We start from the raw sequence: 19,078 nt of genomic DNA on the forward strand, positions 1-19,078 counted from the left end.
TCCCACCCGTGTGTAATTTTTGCCCTGTTGGATAAATATGGTGCGAAGGTGTTTGAATCATTTTTTGGACAGGAACGCCTACCTTACATCTCATTGATGCAAGGCAGTTTCACGCATCCTTAAAATGACGCAGACTCCATATTTGTGACGCTAAACGGGTCTAGCGTCAAAATATAAACATGGAGTTAAGTTTGCACTGGATTTGGGTAAAAAAAATTATGCAAATCCGGCACAAAGAGTATAAATAAGGGTCAAAATTGTCTTGAAAAGTATTGTTGAACAAGTGATAAACTACAAACACCGGGTAATCTCAACCAGCACAGCACAGTTAATAGGCATTTCACACAGGATCATACACTAATGCTATTGTTCATCTCACAAAGACTATAAAGACTCCGACGTCAAGTATATGTCTGACAATGATGATGATTTTCATTCAAATATGTGTTTTTGATGTATAATTAGAAATGCAACGATTTTGTTTTCCAACATAACCTTGCTAATTAATGAAAATGAGAATGTTCTATTCTAAAATAAAAATTGATGATTTGGAAAATCTGACATTTGATGCATCGTTTCTCTTCCTGGGTGAGAAAGTGAACCTGAGTTAAGGTCGAACATTTCTAAATTAAGCTGGAATTATTAAAATACATTGAGAAGCTGAACATTTCACGTTGAAAACAGAGATCTAGAATAAATTTTTAAGCTCTTACTTATTCACTTTTTTCACGCTTTTTGTGTAAGCCATTCCATACTCAATTTTGTCCACGATTAATTTTCGTTTATACTTGGTATACGTGACCTGAGTTCATGTAAACCATTTAATAATGGTTCCTAATACTACATATAATACCACTTTTACTCTTAAAGAGAACTAGAAGACAAATAAGAGCATGGTACGCCTAACCTGGCCCTTCTGAAAGGAATCTTTCGAAATATTTAACAAAGAAAATACCATATGCTGAACTGACCCAGAAGTTTCAATGCATTAGAGCCACATATTCTAATTCTGTTTATAGGTTGCATAGCAATCTACACCAATAAAAATGTATTTCACCATTCCCCTTTACAAGCAACATAAAACATTGCAACTCCTCCACTCAGCGCATCTAGAAAATACTATCTGAAATCTCCACACCTATCTTTAATGTACTACAGAGAGGGGAACTAACCTGCAATGCCACCAGAATGTGCGAACCAATAAGGGCGCATAGCACAACAACCTGGAAATAGGTTTTAAAGCTCAATTGTGTAACCATAACTAAATGCTGTCTTTTTCTGGATCCATCCATGGCAAACAGCATCATTGTACAATGCTTCAATCACTCTCTGGGGCATATTTATACTTTTTCACGCACAACTGCGCCAACGCAGTTGTGCGTCACAAATTTCACCGCTGGCTAACGGCATTCCAATGCGCCATGCGGGCGCCTTATTTATGGAATGACGTTAGCCAGCGCTGCGTACTGGTCTGAGTAAAAAAAATGACTCACACCAGGCAGCACCTGCTTATGGGAAAATGGGGGTTGTGCGTCAAAAAATGGTGCAAGTCTGAGGCAAATATGAGGCCTCAAACAGGACTTGCGCCATTTTTTTTACGCACAATCCCCATTGACATGACTCCTGTCTTAGCAAAGACAGGAGTCATGGCCCCTTGCCCAATGGCCATGGGCATGGTCATTGGGCATAGTGGCATGTAGGGGGCCCAAATCAGGCCCCCCTATGCCACTTAAAAAAAACATTAAGAAATACATACCTGAACTTACCTTTAGTTCCCTGGGATGGGTCCCCCCATCCACGGGTGTCCTCCAGGGTGGGCGAGGGTGGCAGGGGGTGTTCCTGGGGGCAGGGGAGGGCACCTCTGGACTCCTTCCGAGCCCACAGATCCCTCTACATCTGTCCTGACCCAGGCATCAGGCTGTGCGCCGTTTTTTAAGGCCCACCCCCTCCTGTGCATCAAAATGACGCTGGGGTATAAATAAGGCACACAGGCCTTAAAGTCATTTTTTGGAAGGGAACGCCTAGCTTGCATGTCATTAACGCAAGTCAGTTTCCCGCTTCCAAAAAATGACGTACATGGTGGAATTTTGACGTCCGCGGGGTCGGGCATCAAATTTTAAATATGAGGCAGCGTTTGCGCCAAATGGGCTTCAAAATATTTGACGCACATTCGGCGCAAACAGAGTATAAATATGCTCCTCTGTTTTTTATCTGTTTTTCGCCAACTGAGCTAAGTACTCCTTTCTTTTTAAGGGCGTGCAAGTGCTCTGGCCTCTGTTGCAATCTCTCTGTGGGCTTTTAACCACGTCCATGTCATGGCCATCACTTTTGATGGTTCCTGGGCTTGCTTTTTTGAAATTCACTGGATTTCATCGGAGTTTAGCCATCCTCCACAGCACCGGTAACGTACTGAAAACATACAAGGCTCCATGTTTTCCGCATGGCTTCTGGACTACTTTTTCTTTTTATTTCCTACGCAGGGTGATCTCGCTGGGCAGTAGTTGAGCGTTTTGCATGACATCGACCCTGCTACATAGATAATTGCATAACTGCAGATACTTTTGACTAGAGGTGAACATTTGTTTCCTTTTGTGTGCTCCTTCACGCTCATGCGTGGCACTTTAAATCGGCTCGCTTATGTAAAACTGTATCACTTTTCATTTTCAATTTATGTGGTAAGAAAAGTCCGGGTAGGTCTTTACAGTGCTAATAGTTCTAAGTCGAACGAATGCGAGACCCATTGCTTTGCAAATGCTTGTTTTCTTTTTGTACCTCGGCATGGCATTTCTAGCAGAAATATCCTGCTATTCGTGCAAATGAATTAATACATAATTAATGGTGGTTTGTTCAATGCTTATATGTTGTTTGATCAACACTTCAACAGGATAAATTAATTGCCAGACTTATTAGGCTGTAATCGTTATAGGGTGTAGTTCTATTGCATGGCGTAGTTCAGTGTTGATGGCGGTTAATCACATTTTCATTTCACACCAACAATATTTTAGATCAAGTAGACAGGCTTTCCAAGTTGAGATTGTGCTCAAATTGTGCACTCAATAAAAGGGTGCATGTGTGTCATTCACTTATTGATACTGCTGGAATTTTAGCCAATTAGTTAGACACCAGTTTCAGTATTTTGTGTGCACTTCAAAGACTTGAATTGCCTGAGGAACATTTCACCCACCAGAGAGAGAGCTTTTTTTAAATAATTAATGAACAGTACTAATAACTATTATTTACAGTGCTTGTATAGCAGAATGTGATGTTTAAAAACTATATAACAGTCAAAGAATCTTATTAAGAAGACATTATCTAAGTTTCAGACAAAGGTCACATTTCAAACAGAATCCTCTTTAGGCATCCCCAGTTTTACGCAAGTGAGGGCACTGATGACACCGTCTAAGCATCATACTATTTATCCAATATTAGAGCAAAAATTTGAATCTAGGTTGTCTGGTTACAAAGTCTGGTAGACCACCTTATTAGGAAACAGCAGGGTCTCTAACAGTACACCAGCAAGTGAACTGCACATGTGAGATGAGAGGGTCATTGCCAAGGGATTGAAAGGAAAATGTACAGCAAACTGGAAAAATGTATGTATGTATGTATGTACGTATGTGGGTGCTTTTGTATGTATGCCTTTGATATTTCTGTTGTGTGAATGTAGCCAAAATACAGTGGAGCAATGTATATGGTGAATGACAAGGGTACAGATAAGGTAGTAATATGAGGGAAAGCTGGGTTGTGGGCTGCTAATGCATTCAGACATTCCTGATAAATACAGGGATGTCGTTCCAGATCCTGGATGGTTAGATAGATAGGATATTTTTATACTTCTTAGTCTGCAGTCTAATGGTATCCTGGCTGTGGATGTGCTGAGAACCATAAGGGATGATGAGCTTGTCTCTAAGGTAAGTGGGGTTGCTGGTCGTGACATATTTCTAAATGATGCATTTACTTTTGAATAAGTTGGGCACAGGCAAGGGGAGCTAATCGAGTTCCATCATGGTGAAGATGATATAATTATATTCCTCCAGGTCCTGGGTAAGACATGCTGTGGTGTGTAGGATATGCCTAAGAGGTGCAAGTGTGGAGTCTGTGGGGCCATGGAGAGGGGCATTAGCACCACCCAGATGCAAGAGTATAAGGGCTTCCACAGCAACTCTAAAGTCACTTTCCAGAACAAATGGTTTGGCTTTCTTTGGAAGAGAGAACTAGTACCAGGTGATATCATGAGATTGAAGTCATTTTCTTCTGTGGTCAAGAAAGCCTTATTTGTAATGTGTAAGGTAGTTGTCTCAGTACTGCAGCATTATCTCAAGCTAGATTGGCTTTCATGCAGGAGATGATTAGAGTTGATGTGATCTTGGAGTTGAACAGAGGCTGTTTTTTTCAAAGATCTTGTCAATCAATGGTATGTGAGTGATGGGCCAATAAGGAGACGAGAGGAAATCCTGCCCCTCTGTCTCTTGAGTACCTGCCCTATAAAAATAGTGGAAAAAGGCTCTGTGGGGCTGGAATCCTTCTCTTTTATCTCACACCCAATCAGTTTTTGTGCTACAGAAAAGCTCTGAGCAGGAAAAACCTGAATCTTTGGCCCAGCACAAAAGTTCCTTCATTGGATCGACTCAGCAGGTTGGGCCTAGTCCTCCAGAAGTCTTGAAAGTCAAATAGTTTTTAACTCCCATGTTTCAGGAAAGGTTAGGAGAGGTACACCATGACACCAACAGAGGGGTCAGGACCTTGAGGACTGCATAGTTTAGGGCAGGTCCAATTGGAACTTGTCAGCTGGGAATTTGCTGAAAAGTCTTCTTGTAGTTTATTGTGTCCTTGACCCAAGATGTCAGCCTTATGACTCTTGGAGGCCAGTGTGTTGTCATAGTTACCAAAAGGAAAGCAGGTACAGTGTTTTACACTCTTCTTGGATCACAGACATTAGGTCCAGTCCTCTTTTGTTCTTCCACTGGTCCAGAAAGTGCTGTGCGGAGACTACTGTTAGTGTCACATTTAAGGCTGGTACCAGCCGTGGGTGGGGAAGACTCCTTGTGCTTATCTAACGATTAGGTTAAAAGGTCCCAATGCCATCCATACCCATTTGTACAGCAATTGTTATGTGACCTAATGCAAACAACCACACAGTGTCTCTCTCTGTCTAAATTCAAGATGGTTAAACCCTTCTTCCCTTGTGTAGAGCCTGTGTGCACACCCCAAACTCTTAATAGGGCAGCCAGCATACTGATAGCACTGGTGGTATGTTGGCTGCAGCAGCTTAGGAGGTCTTGAAAAAGACTGCTGAAGAGGTAATGAGGCCCTAAGTGTATGATTATCTTACCTGCAAATAAGCATGGTGCCCTTTTAGGAAAGGTTTCTGTTTTCTCCAAGTGCTGTCATGTTTACATGTTTCTGCTTCTGGCCTGAGCTGTGAATCACTAGCTCTGGGACATACTTCTGCCTAACCTCAACTCACCAGTGCCTCACAGCTATTATGCTAACCTATACTTATAACTCCTTTATCATTATCTAATATTCTTTGCTACTACCTTGTTTTATATTTTAAGCATAATAGATTGTATTCTGAAACACAGTACACAATAATTTAAAGTAGGGATGTATGGGTAACAAATAACCAATGATTAATGTAATTTGTGTATAATTTCAACATTAAAAATATACAATTGTAGGATATGCTTATTTTTTTAATGATTTTGACAAATTTTTAAAATGTTATTGAATATTTTCCAGATATTGATTACAATTATTTCTCATTGAGCCCTGTATTTGTTGAGCTGTTTGAGGTTACCTAAATGGAGTGTTGTGAAATATAACTACAAAAGAGTTTTTTTTTTATATTTGAGGGTTCTGTTTTGTTGTTATTTTTCTAATGTTGTGTGTTTTTGAGGGATTTGTTTGGATGTGTATCCGGCTATTCTCTTTTGTTAGAGTGATTTGTTTTGATTTTCCATGTATTGACTTCATTTGATTTAACTGCAAGTATGGTGCATTTGTCTCCACTTGTTGAAAGTTATGGAGGACTGGTCTAAGGATCGATACATTTATTTGAATTAATATTGGTATTGCTTAGTAGCATTTGTAATATTTAGGTCGAATTTCACTTATAATAATGATGATTGGCTTTTATGTGACTTGTAATTTCTTTTTTTTATTTAGGGCTATTTTATCTAGGAGAGTGGGTGATAGTAGTCTGTAGAATCTTGTTTTTTGCTTATATCATTTATTATAATCAATAATTATCTGTAGGATCAGGTTTCCCTGCAGTATATTTTCAGGATATTGCAAGTCACCAAAAAAGTTCCATGACGATCTAGAGCAGTGTTTCCCAAACTGGGTTGTGACCCACTGGTGGATCGCAGCCGTTTTTTGGGTGGGTCACAAAAGTCCAAGCAAAAAAAAATGCCTTTACATTCTATTTTTATCTTGTCACCTTTGCTGCATTTCAAGATAGAAGTCAAATGTCAGGGTATGTCTTATGACAAATTGCTGCTTTTTATGGTGTAACAAACTTCTCTCACTTTGCAGTCAGAGAAAGAAAAGTAATGTGAATTATGTGACAGTTGTGCTGAGGTAAAGAGATTGAATGGAAGTGCTGTAGGGTATCATTTGTTTGTTACACACAACAAAATGTAAATACCTGTAAATGAACTGTACACATTGACCAGTTAAAAAAGCAAAAATGAAACACAATTTCTTTTATAATTCTGAAGTGTTATGGAAACAAGTGATTTTATTAGGATCAAAACAAATCAAGACACATTACTTGGTGGTGCATAAATGATAAATAGTCACTGAAACCTGATTTCCACACATTATCATTTGGGTGCAATACAGTTTTATCGGTAAAACTAGAAGCCTCTGCCAATTTAGTGGTGATTTTAATGCAAGATACACTATGTGTAAATTACAGTGTGCTACCACATGATGCTTTAGTTACATAAAAAAATCGCCCGCCTCAATTCCATTAAAGTTAGGTGGTTCACAAATTTTTGTCATTCTAAAAAGTGGGTAATGATTCTTAAAAGACCTGGAACCACTTGTATAGGGGAATGAGGCTAAAGTTTGGGTTCCTTCATATCGTCTTTGAAGTTTGTGATGACTTGCAAAATCCTTATCATGTATGCCATGTTGTACTTTACTCTTTTAACCCCTTCTCTGCCAGGCCTTTCCCCCCTCCTGTGCCAGGCCTTTTTTTGTTTTTTTGGGGCAGTTCGCGTTTAGGCCCTCATAACTTTTTGTCCACATAAGCTAGCCAAGCCAAATTTGCGTCCTTTTTTTCCCAAGATCCTAGGGATTCTAGAGGTACCCAGACCTTGTGAGTTCCCCTGAAGGAGGCCAAGAAATTAGCCCAAATACAGTGAACATTATTTTTTTTTTTAATGGGAAAAAGGGGCTGCAGAAGAAGGCTTGTGTTTTTTTCCCTGAAAATGGCGTTAACAAAGGGTTTGCGGTGCTAAAATCACCAGCTTCCCAGCTTTCAGGAACAGGCAATGAATCAGAAAACCCAATTTTTCAACACAGTTTTGGCATTTTACTGGGACACACCCCATTTTAATGATTTTTTTGTGCTTTCAGCCTCCTTCTAGTCAGTGACAGAAATGGGCATGAAACCAATGCTGGATCCCAGAAACCTAAACATTTCTGAAAAGTAGACAAAATTCTGAATTCAGCAAGGGGTAATTTGTGTAGATCCTACAAGGGTTTCCTACAGAAAATAACAACTGAAACAAAAATATTGAAATTGAGGTGATAAAAAACAGCAATTTTTTTCTACGTATTACTCTGTAATTTTTTCCTGCAATGTCAGATTTTTTAAAGCAATATACCGTTACGTCTGCTGGACACTTCTAGTTGCGGGGATATATAGGGCTTGTAGGTTCGTCAAGAACCCTAGGTACCCAGAGCCAATAAATTAGTTGCACCCTGCAGTGGGTTTTCATTCTATACTGGGTATACAGCAATTCATTTGCTGAAATATAAAGAGTGAAAAATAGCTATCAAGAAAACCTTTGTATTTCCAAAATGGGCACAAGATAAGGTGTTGAGGAGCAGTGGTTATTTGCACATCTCTGAATTCCGGGGTGCCCATACTAGCATGTGAGTTACAGGGCATTTCTCAAATAGACGTCTTTTTTATACACTCTAATATTTGGAAGGAAAAAATGTAGAGAAAGACAAGGGGCAAAAACACTTGTTTTGCTATTCTATGTTCCCCCAAGTCTCCCGATAAAAATGATACCTCACTTGTGTGGGTAGGCCTAGCGCCCGCGACAGGAAATGCCCCAAAACACAACGTGGACACATCCCATTTTTTGACAGAAAACAAAGGTGTTTTTTGCAAAGTGCCTACCTGTAGATTTTGGCCTCTAGCTCAGCCGGCACCTAGGGAAACCTACCAAACCTGTGCATTGTTTAAAACTAGATGCCTAGGGGAATCCAAGATGGGGTGACTTGTGGGGCTCTGACCAAGTTCTGTTACCCAGAATCCTTTGCAAACCTCAAAATGTGGATAAAAAACAAATTTTCCTCACATTTCAGTGACAGAAAGTTCTGGAATCTGAGAGGAGCCACAAATTTACTCCCACCCAGCGTTCCCCCAAGTCTCCCGATAAAAATGATACCTCACTTGTGTGGGTAGGCCTAGCGCCCGTGACAGGAAAAGCCCCAAAACACAACGTGGACACATCCCATTTTTTGAAAGAAAACAGAGGTGTTTTTTGCAAAGTACCTACCTGTAGATTTTGGCCTCTAGGTCAGCTGGCACCTAGGGAAACCTACCAAACCTGTGCATTTTTTAAAACTAGAGACCTAGGGGAATCCAAGATGGGGTGACTTGTGGGGCTCTGACCAGGTTCTGTTATCCAGAATCCTTTTCAAACCTCAAAATTTTGCTAAAAAAACACATTTTTCTCACATTTCGGTGACAGAAAGTTCTGGAATCTGAGAGGAGCCACAAATTTCCTCCCACCCAGCGTTCCCTGAAGTCTTCTGATAAAAATGATACCTCACTTGTGTGGGTAGGCCTAGCGCCCGCGACAGGAAATGCCCCAAAACACAACGTGGACACATCACATTTTTTGACAGAAAACAGAGGTGTTTTTTTGCAAAGTACCTACCTGTAGAATTTGGCCTCTAGCTCAGCTGACACCTAGGGAAACCTACCAAACCTGTGCATTTTTGAAAACTAGAGACCTAGGGGAATCCAAATGGGGTGACTTGTGGGGCTCTGACCGGGTTCTGTTACCCAGAATCCTTTGCAAACCTCAAAATTTGGCTAAAAAAACACATTTTCCTCACATTTCGGTGACAGAAAGTTCTGGAATCTGAGAGGAGCCACGAATTTCCTCCCACCCAGCGTTCCCCCAAGTCTCCCGATAAAAAAATGATACCTCACTTGTGTAGGTAGACCTAGCGCCCGTGACAGGAAATGCCCCAAAACACAACGTGGACACATCCCATTTTTTGACAGAAAACAGAGGTTTTTTTGCAAAGTGCCTACCTGTAGATTTTGGCCTCTAGCTCAGCCGGCACCTATGGAAACCTACCAAACATGTGCATTTTTGAAAACTAGAGACCTAGGGGAATCCAAGATGGGGTGACTTGTGGGGCTCTGACCAGGTTCTGTTACCCAGAATCCTTTGCAAACCTCAAAATTTGGCTACAAAAACACATTTTCCTCACATTTTGGTGACAGAAAGTTCTGGAATCTGAGAGGAGCCACAAATGTCCTCCCACCCAGCGTTCCCTGAAGTCTTCCAATAAAAATGATACCTCACTTGTGTGGGTAGGCCTAGCGCCCGCGACAGGAAATGCCCCAAAACACAACGTGGACACATCCAATTTTTTGACAGAAAACAGAGGTGTTTTTTGCAAAGTACCTACCTGTAGAATTTGGCCTCTAGCTCAGCTGGCACTTAGGGAAACCTACCAAACCTGTGCATTTTTGAAAACGAGAGACCTAGGGGAATCCAAATGGGGTGACTTGTGGGGCTCTGACCGGGTTCTGTTACCCAGAATCCTTTGCAAACCTCAAAATTTGGCTAAAAAAACACATTTTCCTCACATTTTGGTGACAGAAAGTTCTGGAATCTGAGAGGAACCACAAATTTCCTCCCACCCAGCGTTCCCCCAAGTCTCCCGAAAAAAATGATACCTCACTTGTGTGGGTGGGCCAGGTGCCTGCAACAGAATAAGGCCAAAAACTTGTAGAGATAGAGGGGATAGCACAGCGAGTTGATAAGGACATATTCTTCTTTTATACATCTTTAGGCTGACTCTGCTTTGGGGACCAACACAAGTGGGGTATCATTTTACTTAGGAGACTGAGGGGAACGCTGGGGAGTACAAACGAAAGTCAGGAAAATATGCTTTTTGAAGCAAATTTTGAGGTTTGCAGAGGAGTCTGGGTAAGAAAATGTTGGGGGATCCACGCAAGCCACACCTCCCTGGACTCCTTGGGTTGCCTAGTTTAAAAAGAATTCTGGGTTTGGTAGGTTTCCCTAAATGAAGGCCACACCCAGGACCAAAAACATAGGTGCCCCCCCCCCAAACACAGGTAGTTTTGTAATATATCATTTTGATGTGTCCACATACGTCTGATGTGCCAAACACTAAAATTGTGAAAAGAAACGCACTTAGGCTATGTGAAAAAGACCCCTCACCCACCAACCAAGTTGGTGGCATGCTTCATCATCGGTGTCCCACCTGAGACACCTAGGCCCGTATTTATACTTTTTTTAGCGCCGCATTTGCGCCGCTTTTTGGCACAAAACGGTGCAAACCCACAAAATACAATGGTATTTTGCAAGTTTGCGCCGTTTTTGCGTCAAAAAACGACGCAAATGCGGCGCAAAAAAAGTATAAATACGGGCCCTAGCGTGTCTCAAGTGTGCTGCAACGCCTGATTACAGCGGAGCAGGTTTTGTCATTTGCACCACACATACTGGTTGGATTTGGCACGAGGGTGAGTGATGGTTCAGTAGATCAAATATTATTAACAAGAGATTTCACAAAAGTGAAATGCACTGGTAATAACTGAAAGGCCAAAAAACTGAACCAATGACTCACAGCTCGTGAGCTGTAAAGCCACGGCAAGGCATCAACCACTTTACAGTCCATTCACACACCTTTCATACATGACATGCACAAGACCATTCACGCCACCAGCCACGGGCCCAGCACATTACAACACTCGCATCGACAGACAGCGCCAGTCAAGGGCCCATCACTTTCATACGCCCACATGCCTGATACAGCAATCACACCAGCTGATGAGTGTGTGGACTGGTGTTTGGCTGGCACCGCTAGCCAAGCGCCACCCCACCCATACCGCCAGCCAAGCACCACCCCAAGCACACCGCCAGCCAAGCGCCACCCCAAGCACACCGCCAGCCAAGCGCCACCCCACCCATACTGCCAGCCAAGCGCCACCCCACCCATACCGCCAGCCAAGCGCCACCCCAAGCACACCGCCAGCCAAGCGCCACCGCACCCATACCGCCAGCCAAGCGTCACCCCACCCATACCGCCAGCCAAGCACCACCCCAAGCACATCGCCAGCCAAGCGCCACCCCAAGCACACCGCCAGCCAAGCACCACCCCACCCATACCGCCAGCCAAGCACCACCCCACACATACCGCCAGCCAAGTGCCACCCCAAGCATACCGCCAGCCAAGTGCCACCCCAAGCACACCGCCAGCCAAGCGCCACCCCAAGCACAACGCCAGCCAAGCGTCAACCCACCCATACCGCCAGCCAAGCGCCACCCCACGCACACCGCCATCACTTTTTTTGTTTGTTTAAAGAAACCACTAACTACTTATAAAATAAGTACAAAACTACAAACACAAATGTTCTAACTAAATATATGACAGTAATGCCAACCGTGAAACCGAACAATAAAGATAAAATAGGCAGTTTACGCTCACGGTATTTCCCAAAAGTTTTTCCTTGTGAGGTAACTTCTAAAACAGCCGGGCACACACAGCCCAGGCTTTGAAGGGCATTCGGGCAGTACATCCAGTTCTCCCTCCGCATTGATCTCCGGGCACATACTCTACATTTCTTTGTGGGCAAGTCTTTTTTGGGAGTGGGAGGAATGTGATCTAGAAAGTGGCGATCTTTCAATCTAGCCACATCCTCCACCACTTCTACTCTAGGAACTGTTGCCCGTTCCACCACAATAAGGCTCTCTATCACTGACTCCTGAAATTTAACAAATGTCATCCTTGACTCAGGTGAACAATCCTTGAACACAATAAAAGCATTAAAAGTTGCCAAATGAAATAAATGTAGGGCCAACTTTTTATACCACACGTAAGAGTTAGGAAGAGCAGTGTAAGGTTCCAACCTCTGATCTACTCTATCAACACTACCCATGTGCCTATTGTAGTCCAAAATGCACGCAGGTTTGCGCACTTCCGCAACCTGACCCCAAACAGTCACAGGGGAAGTACTCTCATCATGGATGGTAGAGAGCATGTACACATCCCTCCTGTCTGAAAATTTCAGAGCTAGCAGCTCATTATTCCGCAAGGCACTGTACTGTCCCCTCTCAAGTTTTTTACAGACAAGCTCCCTTGGATAGCCTTTCCGGTTAGAACAGATTGTGCCACAAGCAACAGTGTCCACTCTAAGGGTCTCCTTGAACAACTGCACTTCAGTGTAGAAATTATCTACGTACAAATGGTGACCTTTGTTAAACAGTCGTCTACCAAGTTCCCACACAATTTTTTCACTAACTCCAAAAGTGGCCGTACAACCAGGAGGGTCAATACTGGAATCCCTACCAGTGTAGACCCGGAAATTATACACATATCCTGTACTGCTTTCTGACAGTATATACAATTTAATCCCATACAGTGCCCTCTTACTAGGAATGTACTGCTTAAAAACTAAACGCCCCTTGAAAAGGACCAAAGACTCGTCCACACTTATCTCTTTGCCTGGAACATAGACCTCTGAAAACCGATCTACAAAATGATCAAGGACAGGCCTAATCTTAAAAAGACGGTCACAATCAGGGTGATCTTGTGGCAAGGCTTAAGCATTGTCTACAAAATGCAGCATAAGAAGAAGAAGCAAATACCGATTACGTGTCATAGTTGCAGGAAATATAGCCGCTGCCATCAAGGGACTAGTAGACCAATAAGAAGCCAGTGACGGCTTCCTGATCAACCCCATCAAAAAAGTCAAACCTAAAAACTTTTTCATCTCTTCCAGATATGTGGAACCCACTGAGTAGCACTAGACTGAGGCTTAAGTCTGGCAGCGTTGTCCCGCAAATATTGCTCTGCATACAAATTAGTCTGCTCCACAATCTCTTCCAAAAATACATCGTCCATAAACAAGTGAAAGAAATGGACAGGCAAAAGTTTTCCATATCTACACCCTGGGCGACCAGTAAATGCAGGTAACTGTGGCTGCTCCATGTTTGGGGCAATCCAGGTGTTAGGTCTTCTAACGGGATACCCTTCAGCCCCAGGCTGCTGCACCCTTGGCACATCAATGTCCCCCTCTACAACAGGCCCTTCATCTGCACTGTAGCTTCCACATCAGAAGAATACTCTCGGACAGAAAACTCACTGCCAGAATCTCTCACTTCCTCCTCTGCCTCAGATGCAGAGTCAGTCTCATAATCATGGTCTGAAGACGACTCAAAGAGCATGCCAACAACCTGCTGAGCGGTCACTCTGCGGCTAGCCATGTTCCTCACTAACATCAAATGGATTGCAAACAACAACTAGCACTAAAATAAGTAATAAACAAAGTGTAGCTTTATCACAAAGAGTTATGTACTAAAAAACTATACCACTCACTTGCCTGAAAAAGCTACTCACCAGCAACTACTCTGCACAGACACAGCAATCACCAATGATATCCCACAAAAAAGAAAAAATCAAATTAGACATATGACAACACAAATAACATTGTGCTCAAATCTAAGGACAATTTCACACACAATACTGCATTTAGTACACCACCTACAAACATGTCATTCATGCATGTCAACAATACTCCATTGGAGTAAATTGCTTTCACTTACCTAAAACATGCAACTATGCAAACCGTAGGACAACTACTGCCAAAACCGCAAGGATCCACAGCAAAGGAAGCACAAGCTTTGAACTAGAACAAAAAGAAGAAATAAACTGTTATAATCACAAATACAAATACTTCGCCAGTTGACAAACAACCCACCACCAAGAACTTAGAAATTGTCCCTGGTGCCTAAGTGGCTTCTGCCCCACTAGGAGGCAGATGGGCCTAAAAAAAAAATAGGCTGATCTGCCTCCAAGGTGGGCAGAAATGGCCATCATTAACGGGCCCCCTTTGGGGGGCGACCCTTGCCAAAGGTGCCGCCGCCCCCCCACACAAAACACACACAGGATCCCTGGTGCCTAAGTGGCACCCCCTTGGGGGCACATGGGCGTAAAGAAATTGGCCGATCTGCCCCCAAGGAGGGCAGAAATGGCCAACAGCTCTGTGCCCACTTTAGGGGGCAACCCTTGCCAAAGGGGGTAAACGGGGGGCACCCCAGCACTAAACAAAAAAAGGGGAACCAAAAAAAAAACTCCCTGCCGTATTGGTGGTTTCTGCCCTCCTCGGGGACAGATGGGCCTACAAAAATAGGCCGCTCTACCTTGCCCAAGGGGTGCCCCCAAACACACAAAACACACACACACCTCACAATGCCTGGCGCCTAGTGGGTTTCGACCCCCCCCCCGGGGGCCAGATCGACCAAAAACATGGCCTATCTAGCCCCAGGAGGGGCCGAAGCATATAAAAAAAGTATTGCCCCTGAGGCAGCGACCCTTGCCTAAGGGGTCGCTGCCCTACATTAAAGGAAATAATTTCCCTGGTGTCTAGTGGTTTTCGCCCCCCCCCCAAAGAAGAAAGGACTCACCTTTTGGATCCTTTCTCCTGGACGCGATCGGCAATATTTTATGACGTCGCGCGCTGTGCGCGCTGACGTCATCGGATTGCTGAGGGGGGGTCGTGTGGAAGGGGAAGGGCTTCCCCTTCCATCCACGACCGGGGGGGTGAGGGTGGGGGGCTCATGGGGGGAGCGCTAGCGCTACCCCCATTTCCCGGGTGCAGGACAAGGTGATCTCGTAGGGGTTAAATAGATGGTCACACCATCACCTTTTCCCACAAACGTCTTAAATCCTAAGTGCATATCTCATTCATATGAAGGAGAGAGTATGTTTGCAAACATGAAGCATAAAAATAGACTCTCTATTGCAAAATTGAACACATCATAGAAGCTGGTTGAAATTTGTTGCAAAAAGATATTAGGATTGTTTTAATACAAGTCAGTTTTTTTAAACAAAAGGGAGCAGTAGCTAGGAATGCATAGACACCTGCAAAAATAGTCTTTCTTTCATACAATTACCTAAGGAGTACAAAAATAAATATGCTACCATAAATATCTCCTGTCAGCTTGTCACTATACAACTAGAAAAACAGAGCAGAAGTAACAAAGGCAGTGTTTTGTTCTTTTCCATAAACAGCTGCTTAACCTATGCTCAGTGACTTGACTTTCCTTTCATCTCATCTGCTGTCTTTGACTAGAGACATTGTGACACTGGAACTGAACAGTAATAAGGTATTACAGTCAATGGGTAGTCAGTCATTTGTAAAGTGTGGAAAATCAGCTGTCAGGGTCTCAAGGCACTGGAGTTACCAGCTGCTATGTGGTGATCAGTTCATTTGAACAACTAGGTCTTGAGTCCTTTTTTGAATTGCTGAAGAGATGAGGTGGTCCTGGGGTACAGGGGAAGGTTTTTCTAAGCTTTGACCTCCATATGAGAGAAAGAATGTCCTTCGTTGTTGGCTTGGTGGATCTGGGGGACATCTGTGAGGAAGAGGGAGGCGGATCGTAAGTGGCTGGTTGGTTGGTTGAAGTTCATGTGCTTGTTGATGTATGCTGGTCCTACATTGTGCAGGGCTTTGTATGCGTGGGTCAAGATCTTGAACTGGCATCTCTTCTGGATCAGGAGCCATTGAAGCTTCTTAAAGTGGGGTGTGATGTGAGGCCATCTGGGAAGGTCGAGGATGAGTCTTGCCAATGAGTTTTGTAATATCTGTAGTCTCTTCAGGAGGTGTGTGGTGATCCCTACATAGAGATTGTTCCTGTAGTCTAGCCTGCTTGTGAGGAAGGCCTGTGTGACAGTCTTTTTGGTGTTGACTGGGAGCCACCTGAAGATCTTGTGGAGCATGCATAGGGTGTGGAAGTAGGCAGTTGAGACTATGTTTACCTTTGCTTCATAGATAGCTTGCTATCCAAGATGATGAAGTGGTTGCAGGCTTGGACTGTTGGGGAGGTTGGTGGGTCGAGTTTTGCAAGCCACCAGCATCATTTCATGGTGAAGTGTTGTCCAAAAAGATGGGGACTTCTGTCTTGTCCATGTTCAGCTTGATGTAGTTGTTCTTAATCCAGTCAGCAACGCTCATCATATAACCATGGAAGGTGACTCTGGTGGTGGCCTTCTGATAGCAAGAAGATGACCTGGGTCTCGTCGGCATAGGAAATTATGTTGCATCTGGGCAATCTGAAGATGTGGGCCAGGGGGTCATGTATGTGTTGAAGAGGCTGGGGCTGAGGGATGATCTTTGGGGGATGCCACAGATGATCTTCTTGGGTTCTGAGATGAACGGTGGGAACCAAATGCTCTGGGTTCTTCAGGTAAGGTATGAAGTGATCCATTTGAGGGCATGTCTCTGGATTCTGATGTGGTGGAGTCTGTTGACCAAGATGTGATCGGAAATGGTATTGAAAGCAGCTGATAGGTCCTGGAGGATGAGGGCTGCCATTTTGCTGTGGTCCAGGATGGCCCTGAAATCCACAGAGGCTGCAATCAGGGCTGTCTCAGGCAGAATTTGAAAAGAGGGGATTTGAAAAGGTTGTTTTGTTCCTGGTGGTTGATGAGCTGCTGGTTGATCACCTTCTTGAAAACATTTGCTTGAAAGGGCAGCAGGGATATGGGTTGGTAATTCATATGTTCTACTGACTCAGCGAGTGGTTTGTTCAGGAGGGGCCTTACTTCAGCATGTTTTCAGTACTCAGGGAAGCAAGCTGAGGTGATGGAGGTGTTCAGGACTTTCTTGAGCTTTTCGACAATCATCTTGCTCTAGCGGTTTTAGACGTGGTGGGACAGGGGTCCGTGGGTGCTCCTTAGTTCATGGAATTCATGATGGCAAATGTGGCTTGAGTTGTGAGGGTTGGGGGCCAGTAGATGAGCAAGCTGACACTCTCCGCGGCAGGGAGTAGAGGTTCGAAGTTTTCGGAGATGACTGAGATCTTGTCATGGAAGAAGTGTGCCAGGGTTTCACACAGTTCTTGGGATGGTGGTGTTGTCATTCTCGGTGGCTGCAGAATAGAAAACTCCTTCACAATGGCGAAAAACTCCTTGCTGCAGTTTATGCTTGCTTGAACGCAGTCTGTGAGGGCTTTCTTCTTTTTTACTTTCAGTGGGTGTTGATCCTTATTGAGTGCTGGCTTGAAGGGGGTAAAGTCATCTGTTTATTTGCTGGTGCCCCACTTCATTTTATGTTGCAGACAGTTGCATTTGGTGAATTTCAGTTCCACTGTGAACCAGCTGGCTCTTCTTGAAGTGCCTTTGGACTTGGCTGGCTTGGTGGGGCGATTATGTTGACTTGTTCTGTGATTCACAAGGAGAAATTATTTACAGCCTGATCTGGGTTGGACAACTGTTTTTCCACTGGTCTTCTGCAACCTTTTTTCAGTCTCTGGACGTGGAGTTGGGGGGCACAGTGTCAGTTTTGATAGACCCTCATATGGTGAAGTGGACACTTTAGTGGTTGGTCCAGGTGAACTGTGAGACGCGGTTGTATTTGACTCTGTTGCTGGAGCTAAAAATGGGTTTGAGTGTGTGTTCTGTGATGTGGGTAGTGTCAGTGACCAATTGCTTGAGACCAATGTTGTTCATGGAGGTCGGTTGGTTTGGTGTTACTGGGGGTGTCAATGTGGAAGTTGTGATCCCCAAAAAGATGTTGTGCTTGTAGTTGATGGTGATCGGGGCTGTGAGGTCAACGATGGCATTGCAGAAGCAGTGGCGTGGTCCTAGAGGTTTGTAGGCAAGGATGACTTCCGGGGTGAGGGATGAGATCATGTCCTAGATCTCTGTGGCATACCTGCTGAGAGATCATGCACGTTCATGTTTGAGGTTTCTCTAGTGTTGTTGGTTGCTTTGGCGCTTCAGGAGAGCAGCAGTGCTGGCAAGAGAACGGCTCTCTGGTGGTGTGTGGAGACGTGCAGCAGCAGTGGTTGTTGCTTACACATCTGGGATCAAGGGCTCAGCAGTGTAGCTGGGTGGGGTGGAAGGGCCAGTGTTTCTGATGATTGGTGCTGTCCAAACACAGACAGGCACAAACGAGCTCGCCTTTGGTGCATCTTCAGCATGCTGGTGGTGTGCCAGCTGCATGTATCTGCACTGCGGACTCCATAAGTCATCTGATGGGGGGGCTTGAAGGAGGCTAGAAGCAGAAGAGAATGTAATGAGAAAATATCAATAGGAGTGGTGTGACAATAACAAAAAGCAGCAGAAACAACCTGAAAGATACTAGAGGAGAAGAAAACAGCACACCAGTACAATAATTGGAGAACTATACCATAGTCCTAGTCCCAAATGAGTGGCTTGCAGTGGCAGGAGAGCAACACACTGACCCAGAGGTGGAGGAGCAGCTCCTGAGATCATTCCTTTATAATAGTCACTTAGGTGTGTTACAAGTTGCCACTTATAAAGAAATTAGAGACAGGTTTTTACATAGGGCTTACAGAATCAGAATAACAATATTCGGATAGTCGTTCCAGTGACATTTAAATATTTTAATGTATTTTCATAAACCTATGTTTTATAATTACAAAAACATTACAGAGAAACTGCAAAGAGAAGAATATTTCAAACAGAAGCTTAATAGGTATCATTCAACTGCATCATAAGGCATATCATGATTTTATGATTTCAGACAAAAGACACACTGTAGAAGGTGCTACTGAAACAAAATGTGGGGCGGTCAGGGGAAAGAGGAGAGAGGCACGAC

This window comes from Pleurodeles waltl, chromosome 2_1 (genome assembly GCF_031143425.1).
Source record: "Pleurodeles waltl isolate 20211129_DDA chromosome 2_1, aPleWal1.hap1.20221129, whole genome shotgun sequence".
NCBI lineage: Eukaryota > Metazoa > Chordata > Amphibia > Caudata > Salamandridae > Pleurodeles > Pleurodeles waltl.